This window comes from Lipotes vexillifer, unplaced genomic scaffold (genome assembly GCF_000442215.2).
Source record: "Lipotes vexillifer unplaced genomic scaffold, Lipotes_vexillifer_v1.1 scaffold654, whole genome shotgun sequence".
NCBI lineage: Eukaryota > Metazoa > Chordata > Mammalia > Artiodactyla > Lipotidae > Lipotes > Lipotes vexillifer.
Genome location: NW_006773486.1, coordinates 298,327 through 313,970, shown reverse-complemented (window position 1 = coordinate 313,970; position 15,644 = coordinate 298,327).

The window sequence follows — 15,644 nt, the reverse complement described above, 5'->3', positions numbered from 1 at the left end:
ATGCACACTAAGCCAAGCTGTCTGCTTTTGTCACACATACACCTGATGATAGAGTCAGGATAAAAACTTTATTTCAACTATGTAGAGACATATGTGGATTTAAAAGACTTTTATTCATTGAGAGTTTTAAAAATGAATTGATATTTTCAAAAGATATCTTGCATTTTACTTGGAAATTTGGATTGTGAGGTTAGAGATATAAATATGTTCATGTTTTATAACCAAACATTTTGTGAGTTTTTGTATTAGCTTCATTAAAAATTCATAAGCATGTCTCCCAAGAAGATTTCATAATAATAGGTATTCTTTTTCTTCCAGTGAGAAAAATGATTTTTTTCCTTCCATGTATACCAATAAGTTATGAAACCTGTCATCATTTGAAAACATGTCATATTTTCTTAGTTGTTTGACAGTATTTTTCTCAAGTACATTACACAATATCAGACAATGGTGATAGAGTAACATTAAAACAGTCTCAAACCACAAACATCAAATATTTCTGCTGGAATATGGTACCATATTTCTACTCCAATGCATGACTATCATTGATAATAACAGAATTATGTGTTTCTAATGGTAAGTAATATCATTGTAACTCTATTGAGAAATACTGGTGTTATCATAAGCTGTACATCATATAAAAGCCAAAGAGCAGAGAGGGAAATCAGATGAGCACCAGGAATAATAAAATAATTTCTGTAATATATTTTAAAAATACATACAAAATTACAGTCTTATTCCTTCCCATTTCTTCTTTCTATCCTGGTCTTAGTGATCTTATTTCCTTTATAGTATATAAGAGAGGAGTATACTAGTTACAGCGCTTTCATTTAACCCTGAAATGTTAATGCTTGTTTAACAGAGCATCACAGATAATATCAATATATGGAAAATAGCAATGGCAGGTTTGGAAATCATAAAGTGAAGAATGGATAAGTTTTAATTCAGAAAATGGGGAAATAGGTAATAGTGCAAAAGGACAAGGGGTAAGTAACTATTACTAAAGTGAATTATGGCAGAGTAATCTTGTAACTTGAAATTAACTTTAACATAAATAATCCATAATAAAAAAATGCTCACAGGGCAAACAATACATGTTGAGTTTAGAAATACTAGTATCTAAAAATCATCTTATGGATTTGAAGTCAGAATCTTAGATTTTATTTCTATCATCACAGTTTTCCATTAAAAGGCAAAGTTTCATTTTCATTTTCATATTCCTTTCCATTTCACTGGCATATTATTTCCCCTGTCTGTCTTCCAAATACACATACATACCTATTTCTCTCCCAACCAGTTTAATCTCAAAATTGACCCTAAATGGACCCATAAGTTTACCTCAGACTCATTCTTACTATTCAGTATAGGCATATTCTGTTACTAAGGTGGGAGTTATCTAAATAGAAATATAAGATTATATAAATTATGAAAATACCCTTCTGCTATTTTCAAATCTTCCAAAGAAATGCTATTTCCCCATCCATACTTCCTTCTACCTTCCATTTGCACAGCTATTGGTCATTTCTCCCAAGTTGTATTCAATGTTTCTAATGTATTTTATGTCAAAGAGCTTCCCTGAAACTCCAATTGCTTGCTGAACTTTACCTCTTTTTCTCTACCACATCCCCGAAGATTCTTGTGATACCCAAGTCTGCATTTTAACACCAAGTCTCTAGTATCATGTGGTTACAATTTGTCAGCTGATATAAGTTACAAATTTTCTCAAGAGAATGGCATGAATGGTAAAGAGGAAGGGCCATAGCACACCACATATTACCAAAGAATACTTAACACAGGATGGTGGGTGTGAGCTCTCACTGGCTGAGCGGGTCGTAGTGTGGTGCTTGAGGGCTTACTGCTTGAGAATATCCAATTAATGTGTTGTACAAATTTTCACTGCTAAGACTTTAAATCTGCTAGCAGAAAATGGGAAAACTATATACTACCAGGATACTATAATGGTATATATTTTTAGGACAATATTTTACAGAAAACAGTCCTATGACCAACTGGCACTGGGTATTATATATTGGATGATTTAGGTATACTTATACCTAAGAATGAATAGATATCTTCATACTTTTCATTATAACAAAACAAACTCTCTAAAAGTGTGCATTAATATATGTATAGAGATAATATACTAGTTGGTAAGAATATGGACTCAGGGTCACACTATTTGTCTGTGAAAACTGACTCTTTCACCCTTTTTCTGTGAAAATTTGTACAAGTTACTTAACCTATCTACTTATCATTTTCTTTTCTGTAATCTGGAATTCTTGCTGCTACCCACTTCACAGAATTATTTAAAGATTGAATAACTGTTAAGTGCTTGAAAAAGCAATTTGCACATACTAGTACTATAAGTACTTGTAATTACAGGAAAGTAAGTTTTGCTACATTATTTATTTTAAATAATGTAGTATGAAGTGAGGAGGCATTGCTATCATCTGTGACATGTCTAAATCTGGCACATAACCATGACTTGACTCCACTAAAATTCCGGAGCACGGGCTCCGGACGCGCAGGCCCAGCGGCCATGGCTCACGGGCCCAGCCGCTCCGCGGCATGTGGGATCTTCCCAGACCGGGGCACGAACCCGTGTCCCCTGCATCGGCAGGCGGACTCTCAACCACTGCAAAATTCCTGTTCTTAATGGCATGTTCACAAGTTCGTTTGCAAACATAATGTATGGAGTTTTCACTTCAGTGCTGTTCACAGAAAATTTTTACGTGGAATAGAAGAGCTCAGAGACACAAATTCCTCAATCTGATTGCCCATCTACTTAACAAGTCTAGCTCATTTATTTTAAACTCACATGGTTGAAAACCATAGCTACAAAAATGACAAAGAAGGATACTATGCACTGCCACTTACTTGAAGCTGCTGCACTAAATGGGCTACAATTCTGATTCATGAGAGAAGTTTTAAAAGAGTTTCTGTAGATAAAAAAAAAAAATATGTCAAAAGCTCTTTCCACATGTCATTCAGAGGATAAACAGTCCATGGTGTACTACTTTTAATGATTGTAACACAGGTGTTTATTAGCAAACTGGGCTTTAACGCCCATTAGAGGTAATAGATCAATGGCTCTGGAACATAACATCATCTGTATATTCATGAAAGAGGTAATGAAAGAGGCTTTTATCTATTCAGTATAATGCATCTCATGTACAGGAATCCCTGAGCTCTTTATGTACTATGTTACATCTTATTTTCTTGATTTATTGATTTTTAGAATAACTACTGTGTTTTACTTTTCCTGGTTATAATTCTCAACAGCTGATAACAAAAGCATTTCCAAGTTATTACCACTTATCATTCCCCCTTTTGCCAAAATACATTCAACAATTACCTGTGAAATATTTATTAAATGAGGCCTATCTATTAAATATGTTAATATTTCTTCCTAATTTTGATAATGTATTTTTATCTCATATAAGTTGCCATTGGTTGTGATTCATGCCATTATTTTATTGTGTATACATTAAGAATAAAAGGAACAAATACCCTCACCAAACCAAAACAAGCTGTAGAATATAGGACACATCCAAATTTCTGATATAATAAAATGTGAAAATATTTGATTTGCAAAATTGATAAACTATATTATTTGGTCCTTCTGGGTCATAGTTAAAATGATTATCTTAAAATTATGTTATTTTGGCTTTATTTGTTTGGTTTTTTTCCAGTTTCATGAGATGTAATTGACATATAATATCATGTAAGTTTACGTTATACATGCTGCTTTGAAAAATATATTGCAAATGATTACCACCATAGTCTTAATACCTCCCTCTCATTACATAATTACCATTTTTTGTGATAAGAACATTTAAGACCTACTGTCTTAGAGACTTTCAAGTATACAATACAGTATTATTAACTATAATCACCATGCTGTTCATTAGATCCCCCAGCACTTATTCATCTTATAACTGGGAGTTTATACTGGGAGTTTGACCACATCTCCCCATTTCCCCCAAACTTCGGTCCCTGGTAACCACTACTCTATTCTATGAGTTTGGCTTTTTTTAGCTGCCACATATAAAGGATATCATACAGTATTTGTCTTTCTCTGTGTGACTTATTTCACTCAGCATAATGCTTACAAGTTTCATCCATGTTGTCACAAACAACAGGATTTTTTCTCATGGCTGAAAAATGTTCCCTCGTGTATACATACTACATCTTTTTTATCCATTCATCTGTTGACAGACACATAGATTGTTTCCTTATGTTGGCTATTGTGAATAATATTGCAATGAACATGGAGTACAGATGACTCTACAAGATGCTGTTTTTCACTTCCTCTGGATTTACAGTACTCAGAAGTGGGATTGCTGGATCATATGATATGTTAATTTTTTGATAGTGTCTAATGAAATTAAATCTGGCCTGTTCTTAGAGATACTAAAATTAGGTTGAAGTTACCTTATTCTGCATAAGATAAACAAGTGAATATTTGTGTGGTGTGGGGAGCAGGTATGGGAGATCAGGAAAAGAGTTACATTATCAAACAATTTTTAGTCCAGACAACTGAATAACAGTAAGCATTTGGAGAATGCTTGGATTTATAAATTCTAGACTAAAAGTTATGTCTCAAATGAAAAAATACCACAACAATTCAGCAAATATGTAGTCACCATTATCTCTTTTGGCCTCAAAGTAAATTATTTTAGGAAGATATACCATGTGATGACAACAAAGCCTTCCTTCTGAGTCTTTTCAATTTTCCATTATCTCAGAAAGGGACAAAATTTAAAATAATTTATCCTAAATCCCACACTCATATGTATATAAATATACATATATATAATTGCAAAAATGTTTATGCATGTATATATCTATCTTTGCAAACAAGTATATGGGAAGAGAGAGAGGAAAACTTTCAAATACAATCTTGGTCCATGCTTTTAATGTAATGTGAGTGTGAGGGGCCCAGAAGTTAGGTAACAAACATTTGTGGAGGTGAGAGTGGAGCAAGACATTTTATGCCAGTTATAGTTAGTTGATGGAAAAATAAGAGAAGAAAATATTTAGTCTTTTTCTGCCATCTTTAGTACATTAAAGGAAAAATCCTATTATCCTGAAGAACAAAACAAAGCCAGAAATCTTCCCCTTGCCACCCAATCAAGTAGAATTCATAATGGTGATTACACAGGACCTATCAGCTTCCAGTATCATGTTCTAGGGATAACCACCCACCTAGAAACCCCATCTCATAGTGTAAAGACCTATGAGATATTTGGCACAAGACTGTTAGACTGTGATTACTGGCATGATGTGATTGGCTCTGTCTAAAAGAGGTATAAACTAGTCATGCTGGTTCTTGTTGGATTTTATGCTAAGCAGTACAGAGGGTGAGAATATTAGTTGCAAGAAGAATAGTGAATCAGATATATCTTGATAAAATATTTTTTAAACTATCTGAAAAATATAAAAACATCTTGAGTCGGAACATTACCTCTAGTCCTAAAAGCTTAGCTTTTTGGAGCCTGTATACATCCATAAATTACACCAGTTTATGAAAAGTTAATCAGAATGAGTTTCTTGAACCTCCAAGCCCAATACAGTACAGTACAACATCATTTTTTTTATAGCAACACACAATATATTTTCAGAACTTTGCTAGATGGTATAGATAAATATAAATAACGAAATATAAGGTATGATTTGCATCTTCCTAGAATTTTATGTTTCCGTTGGCAAAGAAAAACTAAAAAACATGAGGTATCAAATATTTTTTTTAATTTAAAAGTTCAGAATAATGTGATATACTTTTTATTGGATAGAAAGACTGGGCTCAATAGAGATTACAACATTTTTAAAAGTTTTTGTAGAAGGAAAATATTCACAGAGAGGAACTAGATGTAGGTGATCTTTGAATAGTGACTGAAACAACAGGAAGAAAAGCACAGGAAGAAAAACATTTTAGGTAATGGCTGTCATGATTATTGAATGTGGCAGTTTGTGGGACAATATGAAGACTCTTCTGACTAAACATATTAGAGATTAGGGAAAAATGCAGACAGTGAGACCAGGGGGTAGTTTATTTGAACGTGAAGCAATGTGATTTTAAGTTAGTAAATTAGGAACTAAAAGTTTATTTGTTCATTTGTGTATGTATGACTTTAAAAGAAATATTCCCATGATGAAAGACATGTTTAGGAAAGTTTACTGCTGATAATGGGGCTTCTATCTTATTATCAAGCCAGGGTTACAAGCATGAAGATTTTACTGCTGACAATGGCATTTTAATTTTATTATCAAGATCAGTCCTTATTATGTTTCCAATTAGATAACCAAGTTGTTGCCTCAGTAATTGATTCCATGCCCTATTGTTTTAAGACACTTGAGCACATATTCATTCTGCCAGCCCTCCTTTTTTCCCGGTTTTAAGTTTTTCCCTTAATCTTCATATGGTAAGAAGTCTTCTACATGGTCTTAGATTTTGATAATACTACAGGTTGGACTTTGAAACCCCTAAGCTTTGATTGTTGAGATTAGTCAATATCTCCAGTTGGTTCCCTTTGACCAAACTCTTGCCTATAAGATTTCTTATAGAGTTATCTCATAGACACTCTAAACTTTCTTTGGAAAATTAGAACTGAGCCTTTCCAGCTTCAGCACCTCCCTAACACTGTCCTTTCCCACTGAAATAATTTAAAGGACCAACTTTGCCATCAGATATGCTCACTTTGCAATACAAACATGTAAATAATTTTTGGAGAAAAGTTTTAAACTCTTCTTTAAAGGACAAAAAAAAAAAGAGCTATTTGGATGAAGAAAATAATTGTAACTAAAAAGCAAAGCACTTGGCAATTCAACTGTAATAACAGAATTAGTTAAACACAGGGCCTAGACCCAATTTGTTGTCCAGATGTGTCAATAACTAGACAAATATGCATGTAATGATAATTTTATTTTGCTAATCAATGTCTCCCTTGTGATAATATTGCAGGCATAAAGTGAATATACTGTATAAATCTATATTAAAGGATGTAAAGAAAGCTGCACTCAGAATGCTGCAACTGGGGAAAGATGGGAGCACCAATAAGACACTGCTGCTGGGTATATACAGCTCTGTATAGCTTGTCTCAGCCAGACAAGACCAAATAGGCAATACATTCCAATCTTTTGATTTGTAAAATGGCTATATCTCAGAACTGTTTTGCTTACTTAAGGAAATGAGGCTATTTTGATAGAAAGGCAAAATATATAATTATTCTAGGACATCAGGCATAGTAGTCCAGGACAGTCCTTGTAGAATTGGGGTATCTTGTCACACTAGTTATATTGCATCTGAATGGCTAATTTAAAGAAAATTCAGATGATGGTCACTACTGGAATGGCATTATATTCACTAGGGGAAATGAGGGATCGCCAACTTATTGCCAGGTGGCATAGAAGTCTGGTCCCCACTTGGTCTCATTGATTCCTAAAGGAGTCATCTTGCTACTTCTGGGCAGGAGTGGGACTTATGGCTCATCACTATGCTCTTGCTGATTCCACTGTTACTGAAAGGGTAGAAGTGCCTTGTTATTGTTTTGCATGTGACCTCCACTGAAACCACAGTAGAGTTTCTACTGAAACTTACAGTGGCAAGGCCTTGGTAGTGCTGGGGGGATGGTGAAAGTCCACCTCTAGACTAGGCCTTCTCTGATACCTCCCAGCAGGGATGCACAAGATGCCTGTTTACTTCCAGGTGCCAATGGAAGTCCAGGCTCTTCATGTGGTCTCTACTGACGCATAGGGGAAGGAAGGATCATTAATACTTGGCAAGGACGAAAGTCCTGGCTCCCTTCTTGGCCTTCTCTCACATCACCCAGTGTAAGGGTTGAAGCCTATCATTAAAACATGATGGAGTGCAAGTCTGGGCTCCCTACTCAGCTTTGGTGTAAGCTGGGTAGGGACACAGTTTTTTCTAGTGTCTTTTGTTGGAGTAGAGTGATTATCTATTATCTAGATTTTTCTGTCTCTTTAGGTTCTCCCTTTCGCAGTTCTAGAGAAAACTGGCTTCTGTTTTGTGTGTATCTATTGGCATTTCCAGATTACTCACTTATACAGCAATTAGTCTGGGATATACAAAGCAGGAAAAAACCAAACCAAAACAAAACAGAGGGAATTCCCCAGCGGTCCAGTGATTAGGACTCTGTGCTCTCACTGCCGAGGGCCTGGGTTCAATCCCTGGTCACAGAACTAAAATCCTACAAGCCACAGGGCACGGCCACAAAGACAAAAACAAAACAAAACAAAAAAAACAGAGAACTTGCACCACTGAGTTATTCCTTGGGTCCCAAGATCCCTAGCCAATTCACCTTTTTCCATCTACCTTTCAGAGTCTTCTTATGTTTAATTGCTGTTATTTATATATTTTTAAATTGAATGTCCAGAGTTTTTATTTGTACTCTGGAAAAAAAAAAAAAAGGTAAAAGTACATCTATTCCATCTTCAAAAGTCTCAATTACTTATTTATTTATTTATTTTGTGGTATGCGGGCCTCTCACTGTTGTGGCCTCTCCCCTTGCAGAGCACAGGCTCTGGACACGCAGGCTCAGCGGCCATGGCTCACGGGCCCAGCTGCTCCGCGGCATGTGGGATCGTCCCGGACCGGGGCACGAACCCGTGTCCCCTGCATCAGCAGGCGGACTCTCAACCACTGCGCCACCAGGGAAGCCCTCAATTACTTTATTTTGAAAAAAACAAAAAAATTAGTTTAATCTTTGAGGAAATCACACTTGTCTGACATGATCTCAAGTTCACTTGACAGTGTCTTTGAAAAAAAAAGTGCCAAATAAATGTATTAATTCATTAATTATTAATTTGATAAAGTTTGGTTAGTTTATTAATCCTTAGTTATTCTTCTGGTAAAATACTGACTGTCTTTGTAAACAGGCCCTTACAAATCACTTTAAATTCAATTTGGTAAGTAGTTGACACTGTTGATAGAGAGCATACATATAAAAACTACAGTTTAACAAATCAAAACAAACAACACAGTAGAAAAACAGGTGTCTTAAATTTGTGGGAATAGCTATTTAAGTAGTAGGATACAACTTTTAGAAATAATGTCATAGATGATTCACCTTATAAATTAATATGACATTCCCTGGAAAACTCTGCTAAATTACTGAAGAAGTTCAAATCTGACAAAGAGAGTGATGTCAGAGCTCTATTGAGGAGATTGAATGAAGTTATTTCATTAAAAATACATGGGGAAAAAGAGGTTTAAATTAAATATAATTTAGTACTATATGTAACAAACTTAGGGTAAATATTTATAGCAGCTCTGAGTCCTCTGGGATTGTCTTTTTTTGCCCAATTTGATGGAAGTTTAAATGATCTTTTAGCACTCAGATAAAAAAAGCCATGGACAAAATTTGTCAGAATAGATTTCTCTATGCATATCATAAATCCATTTCACATCACCTCTCAGTGCTTGTAGCAGGTAGAGTGCCGTTTTGAATTTGGCTTTGATTTGAATGCGGACTCTGATCTTCTGCATAAAAATTAGTGACTGATGGGTACTTTATATTAATTAACGTATTTACCTCTAATAAATTTGTTTCCAACAATTCTCTGGTGCTAGATATTAAAAGAAATTAGAATTATCAAACTATTAAACTGATGGTTGCTTTCTGATAACCCCTATTTTCTGATTGGAGGCTGAGATGTGATTAATGAAGATAGTGGTTTAATGCTTCTTCTTTTCTTTAATAGCTGGAACTAATGGGAATTTCATGTCCCTGCTGCTTTGACCAGTAGACTGTATAAGAAATAGAAAAACTTCCAAAAGCCAGATTTATAAGACATATTTTTGAGTGGATCTGAAACAACTTTTCAAAAGCACAATTTATGAACATTCTTCCCTTTATTTTGGTCTAACTTATTTGGTAGAAGAGAAAAATCATTTCATGTAAACATATAGTTTTGTTTCTCTGGTGTTCTTTTGTTTCACTAATTGTATAGACTGTTTTGAATCTACTGAAAAGAGTGCTATAGGTTATATATTTTATATTGTTCTTCACACAATAAGAATTTTGTCTTGTTAAATGCTGTTATAATTATTTAAAACAGTTCCCTGTTAGCCCTATCTTTGTTCCCCATCATTTCTTAATCCAATTACCAAGTTTTAACCAATTGTATTATCACAGTTTTTCTGACTGTAGCTTGTTGTCATCATAGCATATCACGCTTTTGAAGAATATTTAGTGTCATGCCATGTTCTAAGGCACTCTTTACAATCTGGCATTAATTAATAATCATGTCCATTTTTGTTGGAATGACAACAAGGGCTTCAGAACCTGTCTCTAATGGAAGCCTCAGACTGACAATTTGAATGGACAAGACATGGCATGAGGGCCGTAGGTGACTTGTTTTGAAGTTTTCTATGTATGGCCGCACGTTGTAATTTACTAGAGTTTATCTGAATGGCTTGGGTGTGTTAAAGATAATTTACATGAATACTTCCTCATTGTCCCTTGTCCCTTCCAGTGCATACTAATTATTTTGTCTCCTGCTTTCACAATATCCAATGCATATTCTGTGCCTGAGTCCTCACAGTGGCTTTAGGAGAAGCCGTTATTATTTGAATTTCGGGGACATTTTGCTGATAGTAGAAATTAGTCTAAATTGAGATAAGACACTAATGGTTAAAATGTTTATCATTAATTTTCCTTTTATAAAACAATTGTATTTTAACAGAAACCTCTAGTACATTTTCAGAAAGTACTCCTGGTATAAATAATAGTCACTGTATTAAGGCCATATTAGTAATAATAAACAGCAACTTCTACTTAGCTATCACTCTGTGCTAAAAATTTCTTTGTATTATACAATTATCCCTCACCATACCCCTATCATGGAATATTACTTCTAAAAAAAAAAGAAAGTCCCCAATACAGATTTACAATATATTAGAGATAGCATTCAATAAAGATCTAATCATGCTCTTACATAAAACATAGGAACAAGATTTTGCTGTTAAGGTCAAAAGATGTATTTCATCTCTATTTCAATGTTCTAATCATTAAAGTGCCTTTTATTTTTCAGAAATCATGGTTTTTCTTTATCATTTCAGCTTGAGATTGCATCCTAAAAAGGTTTTGATTAAACTTCAAGTTTGTATAACATGGTCTATAAACTTAATAACATTAGGCCTTATTATACTGACAATGCAATTACCAGCCTATTATGCATTTCGTTGTGGCATGTGTATTTTTTGTTAAATAATCAGGCTATTTGAGAGGTTTGCAACATTGACTAATTTTTAAACTATGGCATAACCAGTGGGAACAGCACATGTGTTTTTGGAAAGACTCAGGATGCCATATCAGAAGCAAGTGAGGTAGGCCCAGGGCTCACAGGAGCAAGATAGCCCTAAGGTGCAATAAGTTCAGCTGAGCAGATATGCATAATAGATGCCATGTTGTATTGGATCGGAGTTCCACCTGGCCCAGTAAGCCAATCATAGTCATATCTCCCTACAGTGGGCAGAATAATGGCTCCTTAAAGATGTCCTAATCCTTAGAAATTGTGAATATGTTACATTACATGGCAAAAGGACATTAAGTTTGCAGGTGCAATCAAGTTTGCTAATTATCAACATTTGTGATGGGGAGATTATCTTGGGTTATTCAGCTGTATCTAAACTAATCACTGGTGTCCTTAGAATATGAAGGAGTCAGGGGGATCATCAAAGAGATGAGATATAAAAAATGCAAGAAGGGAGCCATGAGCCAAAGAATACAGGTGATCGCTAGAAGCTAGAAAAGACAAGGAAACAAAGTCTTTAGAAGATAAGGAAGCCCAACTGATACTTTACTCAGCCCAGTGAGACCCATATCAGACTTCTTACTTAGATAATAAACTTGGGTTCAAGCCAATAAGTTTGTGGTAATTAGTTACAGAAGCAATATAAAACTAATACACTCCTGCAGTAATTTTATAGTGTTTTCCAGTATGAGTGGCCCCAGTATTATTGGTTATGATGTCCTTGTTTCAATAACAAAAGTTTTTATGGACCCTCACTTAATATATTAATTGTATATTTAACATGTGTTGTTGAAACACTATATAATGATTGAAAAATATCTAAATCTATGTATTTTATTATTCACCCCATCATATATAAAGCTTTAAAATGGAGGGGCAGTTATTTGGTTGATACCACTGCTTGATGTGCAGATTGACTTGCAGTTTGACTCCTGTTAATAACTTAATGAGATATCAGTGATGAAAGCCCATAAAATGTGAAAAGATGGCTCAATGATGTGGAATTTAGGATTTCAGAAGACTGGAGATACCAGGAAAATATCACTTTCACTATTCTACGAATGTATCATTCAAAATAGGCTCTAAAAAGGCTGCAGCAGTGAATTCAAGGTAGAGAGATTGATCATGAGACCATTACAACTGTCAAAGAATTAGTGGTAGATTGGATAAGGAAAGTCTATTCCTGCACTTATTGATTCAGATTGATGACAGATTGAAATCATAATGGAGTAATCATAGTTGAGACACACAAAATGGAGTTGGGTGGCCATTGAGGATCTGGTTTCAGACACATCCTTGCATCACTGAGAACTTGAACTTTCTGAACTGTATCAAACCCAAGGACAGCACCGGATGTTTTAAGAACAACATCTGCCAACTGCAAACCTGTGGTCTCAAGGTTCCCCTTTGCAACTATGTAACCATTTTGGATCCCAGCTAATCGTTGCTTAACAAGCACCCTTACTTCTTGCCAGCTCCCATCATAATTCTTGACAAACAATTTATGTAACTAACTGTGGCCTTGCATTTTGCCTTTATAAAGGCAAAATTCCTTTATAAAGAATTCCTCCATTCTTTAGTCCAGTGGAACACAATTCAAGTGCTCCTTGAATCTGTTTCTCCTGCGCTGCAGTCTGAAAAAACCCTTCAAATATTTATCTCTTTATTTCAATCAGGTCTTTGTTTCTGAAAATTTTGGTTAACAAAGTATTTATTGAGCTATATTGTTTTCCAGTCACTTGACATAGCCCTGAATGTTTTTATGTTAATTGTAGCCTACATTTACATAGCTTTCATTCATCGCCCAAATTTTTCCACATTACTCCATTTCTTTTTGATCTGCAGCTCCAACTCAATCTCCACAAAAAAGAAACTACTGTGAATAGAGTTCCATATTAGGCATTCTAGGGTATTGAATTTTGGATTCCACTGGGAGTAGGTACAGATAATCAAAGTCATTTGCGAGTGTTCTTGGGATCAGCACTAGGGAAGAGCAGGGAAGGAAGAAGGATTGGTCAAAGAGAAGCTGAATTGTGATACACTCCAAAAGAAGGCTTTCACTCATTCCATGGGGAACTCTGGAGCTGGAATGACCTTCAGAGTCATTTCACATTGGGGTAAGGAGCTCTGGCTTTTAAACTCCACACTGATCAATTTTTAGATGTAGCCTGCCCATGGAAGGAGGCATGACCTTGGGCAAGCCCTACTTTTTTAGCCAATCTGTTTTTTAGCTAACTGTTTCCCACAGTGGATGTACCATCATACATTCCCACCAGTAATTTATAAGGGTTTCAAATTTTGCACATCCTTTCTGATGCTTTTCGTTTTGTTTTTGTTTTAAATCATTATCATTCTAGTTGTTGTGAAGTAGTACCTAATAGTGGTTTTGACTTGAATTTCCTTAATGAATAATTATGTTGAGCATCTTTTCATTTGCTTATTGGCCATTTGAATATCTTATTTGGATAAATGTCTATTCAAGTCATTTGCCCATTTCTAAACTAGTTTGTCTTTTTGTTGTTGAGTTATAGGAGTCCTTTACATATTCTGGATATTAAACTCTTATCAGATACATGATTTGCAAGTATTTTCTCCCATTCTGTGGGTTGTCTTTCACTTTCTTGATAATGTCCTTTGATACTATACTAGGGTTTTCCAGAGAACAGAATCAATATCATATATATGATATATATGATATCCTATTATACACACAAAAAGGCTGTTGGAATTTTGGTAGCAATTGTGTTGAATCTGTAGCTCTTAACAACCTTAACAATATTAAGTTTTCATATCCATGAACATAAAATGACTTTCGATTTATTTAGATCTTTAATTTCTTTCAGCAATGTTTTGAAGACTTCAGTGTATAAGTCTCTCATCTTCTTGGCTTAACTTATTCCTAGGTATTTTATTATTTTATATTTTCTTATAAATGCTATTGCTTTCTTAATTTCCTTTTTGGATTGTTTATTGCTGGTATATAGAAACAGCTGATTTTTGAATCATTTTTAAGTGTTAAAAATATTCAAGGGAAATGCAAAAAATCTCCTTTAGAAAACTATATATTCCTTATTTTTGAAAAAAATTCTGAAGAAATTATGTATTTATCTGCCAGCTATGAATCAGAGACTCTTCCTACATTGGATAGGGAGATAGGGAAAGAGATTAAAATTAAGATTTACATTCATACTGTGAAAATGAAGGAGAGATAGAAATAGGTTTAAAGCAATTACTGGCACTTTGTGTTGTGGATTTGTTGAAATGGGATGAAGACAGTTTATTATCTAAATACTTGGGCTTGTGCAAATATTGAAGTCTCTATGTCCATCTTGCTAAATATTTGATGTAGGGACTAGGTAGAAACTGAATACCATCTTGAAATAACATAGAATCTTCATATGGTCATAAATGTGAAATATTTTAGTGGATAGATATTAAAAGTATAAAAACTAAAGTTTCTGAATAATTGAATGTCAAAAACAAGTATTATTTGTGTATGTGGGAGGGAATGATGTATGACATGGTTAGCTCTTCCCTCTCGTCTTCAATGTTTACTCAGTTTTAAAGTCTCTGTAATAAGCTTCTCTTCTTTGAAAGATTAAACCCTGTCCTGCTCATTTTTTCCCACACCTAACACAATTTCCTGTGTATAATAAGCATTTAATATTTATTGGTTGAATTAATATGCCATATATCCTATGTTTCCCTTCCAGATCTACTCTCTGCTCTTCACCACCAACCTACCTCAGAAGACTTATCTGATTTATATCACTTAATAAATTTATGTCCTTTGTCCTCTGGATTCCCATAGAGTTTTATCAACAGGGAGTCCTGGCAGGATGTTAGAGGGTGAAGTCAGCATATTTATTCTACTGCCTGCCTCTTTCCTGGATTATCAGTCTAGCATTGTTCCTCACTGGAAAGTGATAGTCATGTCAAGGTAAAACAAAACTAAACTAAACAAAAACAGAAGTCTCTTCTTCAGCATTCAGTAACTATCCTCAGGGCTTGGTACTGTCTCTTTTGGTTTTGTTACATCCTGCCACACATTTTTACATAGGTCCTGTAACATTGTTCTAATTTGAATGTGCACACCACTTATACTGGGACTCTGATGGATAATCAAATGGCCATTTTTAAGGCTGAATTATTTATAAAAGTTAATCCTACAAATAAGCAGCATATAAATATTAGCTAAATACAGTTTATCTTGTTAACATAACTTCTCCAGTTGATTTTCTTTTCCTTCCTGTTAATCTATATGATACATAGAACAAGAAGATAGTAGAGAGCTCATGGTGTTTCTTTTCCCTTTAGACCTGTAAGGAAGGTATCAAAACATAAAATAAAATAAATACATTTTTTCA